Source organism: Gobius niger (assembly GCF_951799975.1).
Source record: "Gobius niger genome assembly, contig: SCAFFOLD_49, whole genome shotgun sequence".
NCBI lineage: Eukaryota > Metazoa > Chordata > Actinopteri > Gobiiformes > Gobiidae > Gobius > Gobius niger.
Genome location: NW_027639063.1, coordinates 248,031 through 262,472, shown reverse-complemented (window position 1 = coordinate 262,472; position 14,442 = coordinate 248,031).

The following is a 14,442-nucleotide window of genomic DNA, read 5'->3' as shown; positions in this document are numbered from 1 at the left end:
TGATGGAAAGTAAAGGCACTATGCTGACCACTCATACACCCACTGGGTTACTACAAGTACCCACAAATATAAACTATTTTTCCACATGAAAGTTACATAATGCAGCTTTAAGTAACACACAAGGACATTAACAAACAGAACGAGAAACAAGCCTTACGCTGAAACAAAATCCGCACTAAGCTTGGACCAGAACTCTACAAACTACAAACAAACCATGTAAACAGAGTCCTCCCAACAACACAACTCATTTAGATTCAATCTAAGATATGAACAATGCACTTTTAAGTAAGACACAAGGACTTGTGAGGTGTCACATGGCACAATAAAACTGTTCCACAAGCAGACAGATGAACCAACAGATGTAATGCAAACACATTAGCAGCCTCACACGGACACAAAACCCTACATCAGCTCAGTACCACAAAAAAGATCACATCAATCAAGAAAACACAGTCACTGTGACACACAACATGGCCGCCTCTGTCTTGTGACACAGAAAATGGCCGCCACAGCACCAAACTACAGAGCTTGACAACAAGAATAAACATACAATGCCTTTTTATAATGTCAACACTTATTGTGCTCAAAGCCTTACAACTCCTGTTCACTCACAATCTCACAGCAAAGAACCCGAGCAAAACAACACTATACTGAGGCCAACTGTGTCTAGAACTGGACTAGACAGGCTATAATCAAATGCAAGGTAAACGGGCAGAAACATAAAGACCATCACATTAAAGCCAAACAGTGCAAACATTCCAGATTATATGAGCAACTGAAAACTATTGCCAATTTCAAACATTCACAAACAGATCAGATAAGCAATTGCAAAAAGCGGACTAATCAGAAATACACGATGCAACTTAAAACACAAAACACCAACTCAATCTTAACCTAGAACATCAGAACTAAAGCAGAAATCTTCATAGAGAACATGTGCAATAAATCTGAATGTTCCACATCATGAAAGATGACAAGTCATGAACCAACAGGTCGACAGCATTGGCTGCAATAACAAACAGAGGAGCAGCATCCTCCCCCTCACAGCAGGTCTGAACCATAACCTTAGTCAGAACATTACACAATTACATTTCATTACCTTCACATCACACAATAAAACAGCCTCATCACACACGCTCTCACAGCAGAGAAACACACAAAAAACACATCACCACAGAGGATCTAACTGTTAATAACTGGACCATTTCACCTAATGCAAACAAGAAATAAGAGTGTTCCTCACTAACAAAACAACTTCAATAAGATAGTGATTTGAAAAGGATAGAAAAGCCAACTTAATCTCCATAAAATCAGTTTTTAAAAAAACATGCTATTTTGTTTAAGAAACATTAGGTGTTAAGTGACACTATAAAACTGTTCCAAAACATATTTACAACATGAGGAATGAAAAAAGATGAACCAGCAGGTCTAATGCAAACACAGTCCCAGAATCAAAATGGCGGCTCTCCATCACACAGACACCCCTCACGAGGAGGAACATTAGGTCTGAACCAGTACCACACTGAGACTGGACCATGAGCCAGGTCAGAACACGACAGTAAAGATCACATGAATCAAGAAAACAGAGCCACTGTCAAATACAAGGTCAAATACCCACAAATATCAACTCTTTTCTCCACATAAAAGTTGCATAACGCAGCTTGTAAGACACAAGGACATTAACAAACAGAATGAGAAACAAACCTTAAACTGAAACATCTGCACCAAGCTTGTACCAGAACGCAAACTATACAAAACATGTAGACAGTTCCACCAGGAACAGAACTCATTTAGATTAAATCTTAGAGGCATCTATCAAGTTAAAATTAGCTTAAAATGAAAACAATTAATCAAATCAACAAGACACAGAACCAAACCAAGTCTGCACCAAAACAAACATGAATACGCGACACAATGAAACTGTTCCACAACATGAAAGATGAGAAATCATGAACCAAAACATCTGAGACAAAATGGCCGCTCTCAATCACACAGATGTGCTGTCACAACGATAAACACTACATCATGTCTGAACCAGTACCTGTGAACCAGAACACTACAGGAAAGTTCACATGAATCAATATAACAGAACCACTGTCCTGTGAGTCACAACATGGCCACAGCACCACAGAAACAACAAGAGTAAACATAATGCCTTTTTAAAATACAAAGCCTTTGAACTACTCCTGTTCATCACACACAATCTCACACAGAGAACCAGAGCAAAATACTATACTGAGGCTAACTGTGTCTAAAAGTGGTCATAGACAGATTATAATTAAATGCAGATAAGGTAAACAGGCAAAGATGGACAGACCATCACTTTAAAGCCACACAGTGGAAACATTTCAGATTATACAAGCAACTAAAAACTATTGTCACTTTAAAACATACACAAACAGATCAACTTAAAGGTCCTATATCATGCAAAATTGACTTTTTGGAGCTTTTAGCCATGTTGTTATGCTATTTCCTTATCAAAAACACCCCAGAGTGGTCTGTGGCTTCATTCACGCAGCTCTCAGTAATCCTCATGAATCCTGCTCTCTGAGCAGCTGCTCCTCCCTCTCCTGGTGAACGACTGAGTGTTCAGTTGTGTCGTAACAGCGACAGCAAAGATGGACAGACCATCACTTTAAAGCCACACAGTGGAAACATTCCAGATTATATGAGCAACTAAAACCTATTGTTACTTTAAAACATACACAAACAGATCAACTTAACTGTTGCACAAAACTGTACAGTAAAAACGTGACACTACAGGACTAAACAAGAACCAGAACTCTGCATGGCCTACACAAACAATAAGACCCACCAGGGTCAGACTTTATTGTAAATAGAAGACCTGCCATATTAAAATGATCCACAAAACACAGAACTAAACCAAGTCTTCAACAGGACTGTCATCATCACTGCATGAACATTCACATGACTTGATAAAACTGTCCACAACATTAAAGATGTTTAAATCATGAACTGAAATGTCTAATGCAAACACAGCTCAGCACAGACGTGTTCTTCAAACAAGGACAAACACGTGTGAAACATAACCCTAGTCAGAACATTACATTTATATCACACACGCTCTCATAGCATTTATCCTCACGTCACACAATAAAACAGGCTGAGCAAATGACCTGCAATACACACAATGACCACCCAGAGCACTGCGCTTCAGAGAATATGTACTCCTGTTCATCACATGCAATCTCACAACAGAGAACCAGAAAAAAAGCAAACAAATAGGTGCCAACTGTGTCAAAACTGGACATTTTCACACAACACTACAGGCTACACCAACAAAGACTTGTTCCCCACAAACAGTTAAGCTACTAGAACAAAATAGTTTTAAATGATGATTTATTTGTGAAGTGTCACAATCGAGCCAACAAGTCTAATGCAAACACATTAGCAGTATCATATCTGACACAATGGCGGCTGTCCTTAAACACACAGAACATCGTCCCTCCTCTCACAAGTACAAACCCTACATCAGGTCTGAACCAGTACCAGAACACTACAGTAATGTTGACATGAATCACTATAACAGTACATTTATAGGTAACACTTTGTTTTACACTACCACTGATACATTGTACCTGCCACATTTAGTACAGTGTAATCTGCTCTGTAACCATGTGTTATGGTTATATAGGACATTACATTGTACTAAATGTGGCAGGTACAAAGTAATCAAGGGTAATGTAAAATAAAGTGTTACCCATGTATATTCACATTGCAATAAAACCGCCTGAGCAACTGTCCTGCAGACACAAAATGGCTGCCTATTACAGTTTTGTTCCTTTAGTAACACAGAAGGTTTAGTTTACCTCCTTCACTAGTTTCGATCGCTTCCTGTGATCTTCCTCATCTCCCTCCTTCCAGAGGAAGATCACAGGAAGTGATTGAAACTAGTGAAGCAGGTAAACTAAACCTTCTGTATTACTAAAAGAACAAAACTGGAATAGACTTAACCTAACAAGACAGTATGAACCTTTTACAAAGACGAAATGGCTGCCCACAGCACTGCACTTCAGATATTATAATATAAACACCTGTACATCACACACGCTACCACAGCAGAGAGTCAGCAAAAAACACCACCACACAGAGGCTAACTGTGCTCCAAATTTCACCCAATGCAAACAGGCAAAACCAAGAACAAAGACTTCTTCACAACAGTTTTAAATGATGATTTACTTGTGAGGTGTCAGAGTAAAAACAGATCAAATGTGTGTATTTGACCTTGTAGTGACCCAGCGGTTGTATATGAGTGGTCAACATGGCACCTTTACTTTCCATCACAGTGGTCTTTAAAACACTCCTAAAAGTTACACAATGAAGCTTTAAGTAAGACACAAGGACATTAACAGAACGAGAAACTAGCCTGAAATGTACAGACCATCACTTTAAAGCCACACAGTGGGAACATTCCAGATTATATGAGCAACTGAAAACTATTGCCAATTTCAAACATTCACAAACAGATCAGATAAGCAATTGCAAAAAGCGGACTAATCAGAAATACACGATGCAACTTAAAACACAAAACACCAACTCAATCTTAACCTAGAACATCAGAACTAAAGCAGAAATCTTCATAGAGAACATGTGCAATAAATCTGAATGATCCACATCATGAAAGATGACAAGTCATGAACCAACAGGTCGACAGCATTGGCTGCAATAACAGAGGAGCAGCATCCTCCCCCTCACAGCAGGTCTGAACCATAACCTTAGTCAGAACATTACACAATTACATTACATTACCTTCACATCACACAATAAAACAGCCTCATCACACACGCTCTCACAGCAGAGAAACAAAAAAAAAACACATCACCACAGAGGATCTAACTGTTAATAACTGGACCATTTCACCTAATGCAAACAAGAAATAAGAGTGTTCCTCACTAACAAAACAACTTCAATAAGATAGTGATTTGAAAAGGATAGAAAAGCCAACTTAATCTCCATAAAATCAGTTTTTAAAAAAACATGCTATTTTGTTTAAGAAACATTAGGTGTTAAGTGACACTATAAAACTGTTCCAAAACATATTTACAACATGACGAATGAAAAAAGATGAACCAGCAGGTCTAATGCAAACACAGTCCCAGAATCAAAATGGCGGCTCTCCATCACACAGACACCTCTCACGAGGAGGAACATTAGGTCTGAACCAGTACCACACTGAGACTGGACCATGAGCCAGGTCAGACTTTATTGTGAATAGAAGACCTGCCATATTAAAATGATCCCCAAAACACAGAACTAAACCAAGTCTTCAACAAGACTGTCATCATCACTGCATGAATAGTCACATGACTTGGTAAAACAGCAGCTGCACAACATTTAAGATGTTTAAATCATGAACTAAAACATCTAATGCAAACACAGCTCAGCACAGACGTGTTCAAACATGAACACGTGTGAAACCTAACCTTAGTCAGAACATTACATTTATATCATCACACACGCTGTCACAGCATTTATCCTCACTTCACACAATAAAACAGAATGACCTGCAATACACACAATGACCACCCAGAGCACTGCGCTTCAGAGAATATGTACTCCTGTTCATCACATGCAATCTCACAACAGAGAACCAGAAAAAAGCAAACAAATAGATGCCAACTGTGTTCAAAACTGGACATTTTCACACAACACTACAGGCTACACCAACAAAGACTTGTTCCCCACAAACAGTTAAGCTACTAGAACAAAATAGTTTTAAATGATGCTTTATTTGTGAAGTGTCACAATCGAGCCAACAAGTCTAATGCAAACACATTAGCAGCATCATATCTGACACAAAATGGCGGCTGTCCTTAAACACATAGAACCTCCTCTCACAAGTACAAACCCTACATCAGGTCTGAACCAGTACCAGAACACTACAGTAATGTTGACATGAATCACTATAACAGTACATTTATAGGTAACACTTTATTTTACACTACCACTGATACATTGTACCTGCCACATTTAGTACAGTGTAATCTGCTCTGTAACCATGTGTTATGGTTACATAGAACATTACATTGTACTAAATGTGGCAGGTACAAAGTAATCAAGGGTAATGTAAAATAAAGTGTTACCCATGTATATTCACATTGCAATAAAACCGCCTGAGCAACTGTCCTGCAGACACAAAATGGCTGCCTATTACAGTTTTGTTCCTTTAGTAACACAGAAGGTTTAGTTTACCTCCTTCACTAGTTTCGATCGCTTCCTGTGATCTTCCTCATCTCCCTCCTTCCAGAGGAAGATCACAGGAAGTGATTGAAACTAGTGAAGCAGGTAAACTAAACCTTCTGTATTACTAAAATAACAAAACTGGAATAGACTTAACCTAACAAGACAGTACGAACCTTTTACATAGACGAAATGGCTGCCCACAGCACTGCACTTCAGATATTATAATATATACACAATTGTTTTGGAGGTTTTCTGGTGAGAGGCTCAGTCAGCAGTGAAAACCTTCCAAACAATTGATCCTGGAGCGTCCTAGAGACCACTGTGATGGAAAGTAAAGGCACCATGCTGACCACTCATACACCCACTGGGTTACAAGGTCAAATACCCACAAATATAAACTATTTTTCCACATGAAAGTTACATAATGCAGCTTTAAGACACAAGGACATTAACAAACCTTACACTGAAACAACATCCGCACTAAGCATGGACCAGAACTATACTGAGGCTAACTGTCTAAAAGTGGTCATAGACAGATTTTAATTAAATGCAGATAAGGTAAACAGGCAAAGATGGACAGACCATCACTTTAAAGCCACACAGTGGAAACATTTCAGATTATATGAGCAACTAAAAACTATTGTCACTGTAAAACATACACAAACAGATCAACTTAACTGTTGCACAAAACTGTACAGTAAAAACGTGACACTACAGGACTAAACAAGAACCAGAACTCTGCAAGGCCTACACAAACAATAAGACCCACCAGGGTCAGACTTCATTGTGAATAGAAGACCTGCCATATTAAAATGATCCACAAAACACAGAACTAAACCAAGTCTTCAACAAGCCTCATCATCACTGCATGAACATTCACATGACTTGGTAAAACAGCAGCTGCACAACATTTAAGATGTTTAAATCATGAACTAAAACATCTAATGCAAACACAGCTCAGCACAGACGTGTTCAAACAAGGACAAATGACCTGCAATGCACACAATGAACACCCAGAGCACTGCGCTTCAGAGAATATGTACTCCTGTTCATCACATGCAATCTCACAAGAGAGAACCAGGTTACTACCAAGTCAAATACCCACAAAAATAAACTTTTTTTTCCACATGAGAGTTACATAATGCAGCTTTAACTAAGACACAAGGACATTAACAAACAGAACGAGAAACAAGCCTTACGCTGCTTTACCAAAGCACTGCACTTCAGAGAGTTCATCACATGCAATCTCACAACAGAGAACCAGAAAAAAGCAAACAAATAGGTGCCAACTGTGTCAAAACTGGACATTTTCACACTACAGGCTACACCAACAAAGACTTGTTCCCCACAAACAGTTAAGCTACTAGAACAAAATAGTTTTAAATGATGATTTATTTGTGAAGTGTCACAGTCGAGCCAACAAGTCTAATGCAAACACATTAGCAGTATCATATCTGACACAAAATGGCGGCTGTCCTTAAACACACAGAACATCGTCCCTCCTCTCACAAGTACAAACCCTACATCAGGTCTGAACCAGTACCAGAACACTACAGTAATGTTGACATGAATCAATACATTACATTTATAGATAACACTTTATTTTACACTACCACTGATACATTGTACCTGCCACATTTAGTACAGTGTAATCTGCTCTGTAACCATGTGTTATGGTTACATAGAACATTACATTGTACTAAATGTGGCAGGTAGAAAGTAATCAAGGGTAATGTAAAATAAAGTGTTACCCATGTATATTCACATACAATAAAACCGCCTGAGCAACTGTCCTGCAGACACAAAATGGCTGCCTATTACAGTTTTGTTCCTTTAGTAACACAGAAGGTTTAGTTTACCTCCTTCACTAGTTTCGATCGCTTCCTGTGATCTTCTTCATCTCCCTCCTTCCAGAGGAAGATCACAGGAAGTGATTGAAACTAGTGAAGCAGGTAAACTAAACCTTCTGTATTACTAAAAGAACAAAACTGTAATAGACTTAACCTAACAAGACAGTATGAACCTTTTACAAAGACGAAATGGCTGCCCACAGCACTGCACTTCAGATATTATAATATAAACACCTGTACATCACACACGCTACCACAGCAGAGAGTCAGCAAAAAACACCACCACACAGAGGCTAACTGTGCTCCAAATTTCACCCAATGCAAACAGGCAAAACCAAGAACAAAGACTTCTTCACAACAGTTTTAAATGATAATTTACTTGTGAGGTGTCACAGTAAAAACAGATCAAATGTGTGTATTTGACCTTGTAGTGACCCAGCGGTTGTATATGAGTGGTCAACATGGCACCTTTACTTTCCATCACAGTGGTCTTTAAAACACTCCTAAAAGTTACACAATGAAGCTTTAAGTAAAACACAAGGACATTAACAGAACGAGAAACTAGCCTGAAATGTACAGACCATCACTTTAAAGCCACACAGTGGGAACATTCCAGATTATATGAGCAACTGAAAACTATTGTTAATTTCAAACATTCACAAACAGATCAGATAAGCAATTGCAAAAAGTGGACTAATCAGAAATACACGATGCAACTTAAAACACAAAACACCAACTCAATCTTAACCTAGAACATCAGAACTAAAGCAGAAATCTTCATAGAGAACATGTGCAATAAATCTGAATGTTCCACATCATGAAAGACGACAAGTCATGAACCAACAGGTCGACAGCATTGGCTGCAATAACAAACAGAGGAGCAGCATCCTCCCCCTCACAGCAGGTCTGAACCATAACCTTAGTCAGAACATTACACAATTACATTACATTACCTTCACATCACACAATAAAACAGCCTCATCACACACGCTCTCACAGCAGAGAAACACAAAAAAAACACATCACCACAGAGGATCTAACTGTTAATAACTGGACCATTTCACCTAATGCAAACAAGAAATAAGAGTGTTCCTCACTAACAAAACAATTCAACTTCAATAAGATAGTGATTTGAAAAGGATAGAAAAGCCAACTTAATCTCCATAAAATCAGTTTTTAAAAAAACATGCTATTTTGTTTAAGAAACATTAGGTGTTAAGTGACACTATAAAACTGTTCCAAAACATATTTACAACATGAGGAATGAAAAAAGATGAACCAGCAGGTCTAATGCAAACACAGTCCCAGAATCAAAATGGCGGCTCTCCATCACACAGGCACCTCTCACGAGGAGGAACATTAGGTCTGAACCAGTACCACACTGAGACTGGACCATGAGCCAGGTCAGAACACGACAGTAAAGTTAACATGGATCAATAAAACAGAGCCCTGTTACACATATGAGACACAAAATGGCCGCCCGTGTCCTATTATGCAGATAATAGCACATGGAAGAGACGTAATGGCCGCCGGAGCATGAGACGCAACTTCAAAGGCACAGTGACATAGAAAAAAAGCCTACTAGCCGTATTAGCATATGAAGAAAACAGAGGCCTCCATCCACAACTAAACCTACAACAGCGTGATAGCACATTTAGCATCTTTATGCCATTATTTTAGCTCTATTATGTGATCACTGAACATGTGGCACAGGGCACAGGGACAGAAAAAAAGCCTGCTAGCTGCATTAGCATATGAAGAAAACACGAGGCCTCCATCCACAACTAAACGAAAATCAAACTAAAGCCAACATTAATGAACTCTGTCAACCTACAACAGTGTGATAGACATTTAGCCAACAATAAGCATCCAGCAGAAGTAAATTAAATCACACAAAAGCCAGCCTTAATGCACAAGGTCTTCAAACACCACCTGCTAGCAACATTAGCATCTGAGAACAATAGGCTAACAAACTAAACTAAACTTAATCACAAAAAAGCTAGCACTTTACCCCACATTTGAAATAAACAGCAATAAAGAGAGTAAAACATTTTTTTTTCTTACCTTCTCCTGGGAAAGTGGCTCTTTGCTGAAAGTCACAGACGATCAGATGGTCCTCTCTCCAGCCGAAGAAGATGTCCTCAATCCAAAAAAAAAGTCCACACAAAAGACGATAAAACTCACAAAAGACTACAAAAGACTAACAACCAAAAAACAGTAATCCAATGATCCGATGATCGCAAAGGCAAGCCAAAGTTAGAGAAGACAAATCTGGTTCAACCACAGCTGACTTCTCCAGAAGTCTGGAACGTTCTGTCCTCTCCCCCTTCTATTTATAGACTCCAGGGAGTCACAGAGCGCTCCGTCTCTCCACCAATCAGAGCGGAGGGAGGGGAGGGTGGGGCTCGTGGGGGAGGGGAGGGGCGCTGTTACTGGGCAGAAAATACACAGGGATGGGAGGGGCTGAGGAGACGTGCTCTGTGCGGAGCAGAAACAGACACAGACACAGCCTCCGTTTGGACATGATTAGTTTAGTGAGTTTAAGGACTACAAATATAAACCAGGACAGGAGAGATGATTTGTTTATGAGATACTTATATCTGCACAAGAGCTGTGTGATCAGGGGAGAGCAGAGAGACAAGTCATAGCTTATTTTATCACAATTCTTAGTAGATTTCTGTTTCTCTTTGGCTCAATGGTTAATCACTCAGACTGGAGTTTGAGAGATGTAGTTTCTAAACTGGGAGTTCTTTGTACTTTATATACAGATATTATACAGATATACTTTTACTCCTGTGATGACGTGATTTACAATAATTAAATAAGACATGTATTATAATGATGGAAAATATTTGCTCTTAAAGAAAGGACAGAAAGTGGCCAGAGAATGCATATTTGCATTTGCAACAATAGCATGACATTTATTGAACATTTAAGTCGTTTTTTTGGGGGGGGGTTACTCAAATAAATCAACACAGAAGCTAAATCTGTGGAATAGTGGTTCATTGATGACAGGTGGAGATGCATAATGAGATCCTGTGTTTGCCTGATCGCTCACATGATTTAATCACACTTAATGTAAGTAAAGTCAGAAATGCCAGGCACATTGGCGCCTTCTGTATGTGTAGTCACAAAGTTTTACTCAATGTTAAAATGATTTTTATTTTTTTTAAACATGTGTTCCATTTGTGGGAAATAAAAAAGGCGCGACAGCGCCACCTACAAAAGTGAAAATACTCCCATGAAAAAAAGATAAACAGTATATTGACCCTTCACCCCTGGACACAACAAATGTAAACCAATGACAGTGGGCGCGATAGCGCCCCCTCTAGTTTGAGAAGAAAAAATGCATTGGTAGTCAAACAATTAGTTTGTAGGAAATGTATGTAATTTGGCAGAATAATAGTTGATGGCATCCTGATAAAATAAGCTAACAGGAACCACACGGTGTTTTGTACGGTGTTGCCATGGAGACGACTGAGGCCCACCATGTTTTTCTGACGGGACAGACACATAGATCTCACATTATACAACATTACAGCGCGTTAGCGCCCCCTGTCAGGAGCTTGTGGCCAGTGGTCATTGAAGTACGGCCGTACAACGCTGCTTGTGAAACAAAAAAGATTTGGGGCGCGCTAGCGCCCACTACAGGTTGGAGCCATTATTCGCATGGACAGGCTAAATATTTAGTTTTGACAAAGATTAATGGCACATCAGGGAAATAAAATGTAGTTGGCGCGTTAGCGCCCTCGGTAGGGTTACAGAGGCGCGGCAATGGAGATGCAACAATCGAGGCACAGACGGTGGTCAGTGAAATAGAACCCGATGCTGCTTGTGAAATTAAATAGATTATGGGCGCGCTAGCGCCCTCTGCATGTTGGAGACATTATTCACATGGAGGCAAAAAATGCCGTTTTCATGTTTACTGACAAAGATTAATGGCACTCAAGGGCAATAAAATATAGTGGGCGCGCCAGCGCCCTCTTCAGGTGGGTGCCATTATTCACAAGGACAGGCTAAAATGCAACTTTTCGTCTGTGTTTACTGACGGATTAATGGTACATCAGGGCAATAAAATGTAGTGGTGTTACAGAGGCGCTAAAGGAGGCACGGCCCGCGAGGGCCGTTCGATGCCGCTTGCGGCTTTAATTATTCTTTCTTCTTCTTTCTTCTTCTTCTGCTCTTTGAGCAGGAATTTGACCCCCTGAACATAGTCGAAAACTCACCAAACTTTGCCCAAAATTCAGGTCCGGCGAAAAATTAATTAAAATGTGTGTTTCATGTTGGGGAAAAAAAAAATGGCGCGACAGCGCCACCTACAAAAGTGAAAATACATTACGCCAATGGGGGAGGGGCCGAAGTAAACTTTGTCGTAGAGCGACGAGATTCGGTACAGACATTCGTCATGTGACGACAAACAAAAAATATTATTGTGGCCACGCCCCCTGACAAACCGGAAGTCCGCCATTTTGACAGGAAGTCCGGAGAATGCTGAGTCAGCGTTTTCGCTGACATCGCATTTTAACGAACTCCTCCTAGGGCGTTTCACCAAATGAGCTCAAAATCGCTCCAGCTCATCTCGAGATGTGGGGCATCAAAAGTTATCCAAATTTTTTGGCTAAGTTTTTCGGTTTGTTTGCGGCGAAGCCGCAATCTTTCCGAAGAATTTTGCGATTCATCAAAAACTAAAAATCGCTCCCATTCGCACAAACAAACTCCGATTAAAAATCGGAAATATACATTTTATTGACCTTTCACCCCTGGACACAGCAAATGTGAAAAAGTGACATTGGGCGCGATAGCGCCCCCTCCAGGTGCAGAAGAAAAAATGCATTATGGGAAAAAAATTAGTTTGTCGGAAAAGGATGAAATTCGGTACAGAAATAGTTGATGGCGTCCCGATCCAAAAAGCCAATGAGACCCATATCGTATTTTGTACGGTGTTGCCATGGTGAATCAAAATACATTGCGTCTCTGGAGGCGGGACCAACCGGGGCCAACGTCAACTTTGTCGTAGAGCGATGAGATTCGGTACAGATATTCGTCATGTGACGACAAACAAAAAATATTATTGTGGCCACGCCCCCTGACAGACCGGAAGTCCGCCATTTTGACAGGAAGTCTGGAGATGCTGAGTCAGCGTTTTCGCTGACGTCGCATTTTAACGAACTCCTCCTAGGGCGTTTGACCAAATGAGCTCAAAATCGTTCCAGCTCATCTAGAGATGTGAGGCATCAAAAGTTATCCAAATTTTTTGGCTAAGTTTTACGGTTTGTTTGCGGCGAAGCCGCAATCTTTTAGAAGAATTTTAGGATTCATCGTAAACTAAAAATTGCTCCCATTTGCACAAACAAACTCCGATTAAAAATCGGAAATATACATTTTATTGACCTTTCACCCCTGGACACAACAAATGTGAAAAAGTGACATTGGGCGCGATAGCGCCCCCTCCATGTGCAGAAGAAAAAATGCATTATGGGAAAAAAATGAGTTTGTCGGAAATGGATGACATTCGGCACAAAAATAGTTGATCGCGTCCCGATCCAAAAAGCCAATGAGACCCATATCGTATTTTGTACGGTGTTGCCATGGTGAATCAAAATACATTGCTTGTATGGAGGCGGGGCCAACGTCATCTTTGTCGGAGAGCGACGGGATTCCAATGGGATGGACACATAAATCTCACATTATACACCATCACGGCGCGTTAGCGCCCTCTGTCAGCAGCGTGTGGACAGTAGTAATTGAAGTAAGGCCCGCAAGGGCCGTCCGATGCTGCTTGTGAAATAAAAAAGATCATTGGCGCGCTAGCGCCCTCTGGAGTTTGGAACCATTATTCACATGGAGAGGGAAAAAATACATGGCACCAATGGGGGCGGGGTCAACGTCAACTTTGTCGGAGAGCGACGGGATTCGGTACAGACATTCGTCATGTGACGACAAACAAAAAATAGGTGTGTTTAAGATGAAGTGACCTCGCCTCGATTCCAGACGAGACCTGGTGGTGGCGTCAGAGGACGAAGAAAGGCGCCTCTAATCAAGGCAGACACATCTCAGCCCCGAGAACAGAGAGGAGCCTCAGATCACGCAGCGTCTCGCGTTTGCTAGAAAGTTTGGGAATAAAACTATTTTAAAAGTTTGTGAACACATTTCTGCTTCTCCCACACACCAGACAGACCCATCACTACAGCTACAATAACAGACTCTCCTTTTACAGTTTAGGATCAGAATAATAAACTTATGCATATTTAAAATGTAGGCCATATGTTGAACACACGGGCACTTTCTGTCAAATATGAAGACTCTGAAGCATTTCTGCAGATGTAAGTAGATCTTGGTGATGAGTAAAAAGGATGAAGGAGGCCGCGGAGCGTCAGGGCAACACGTC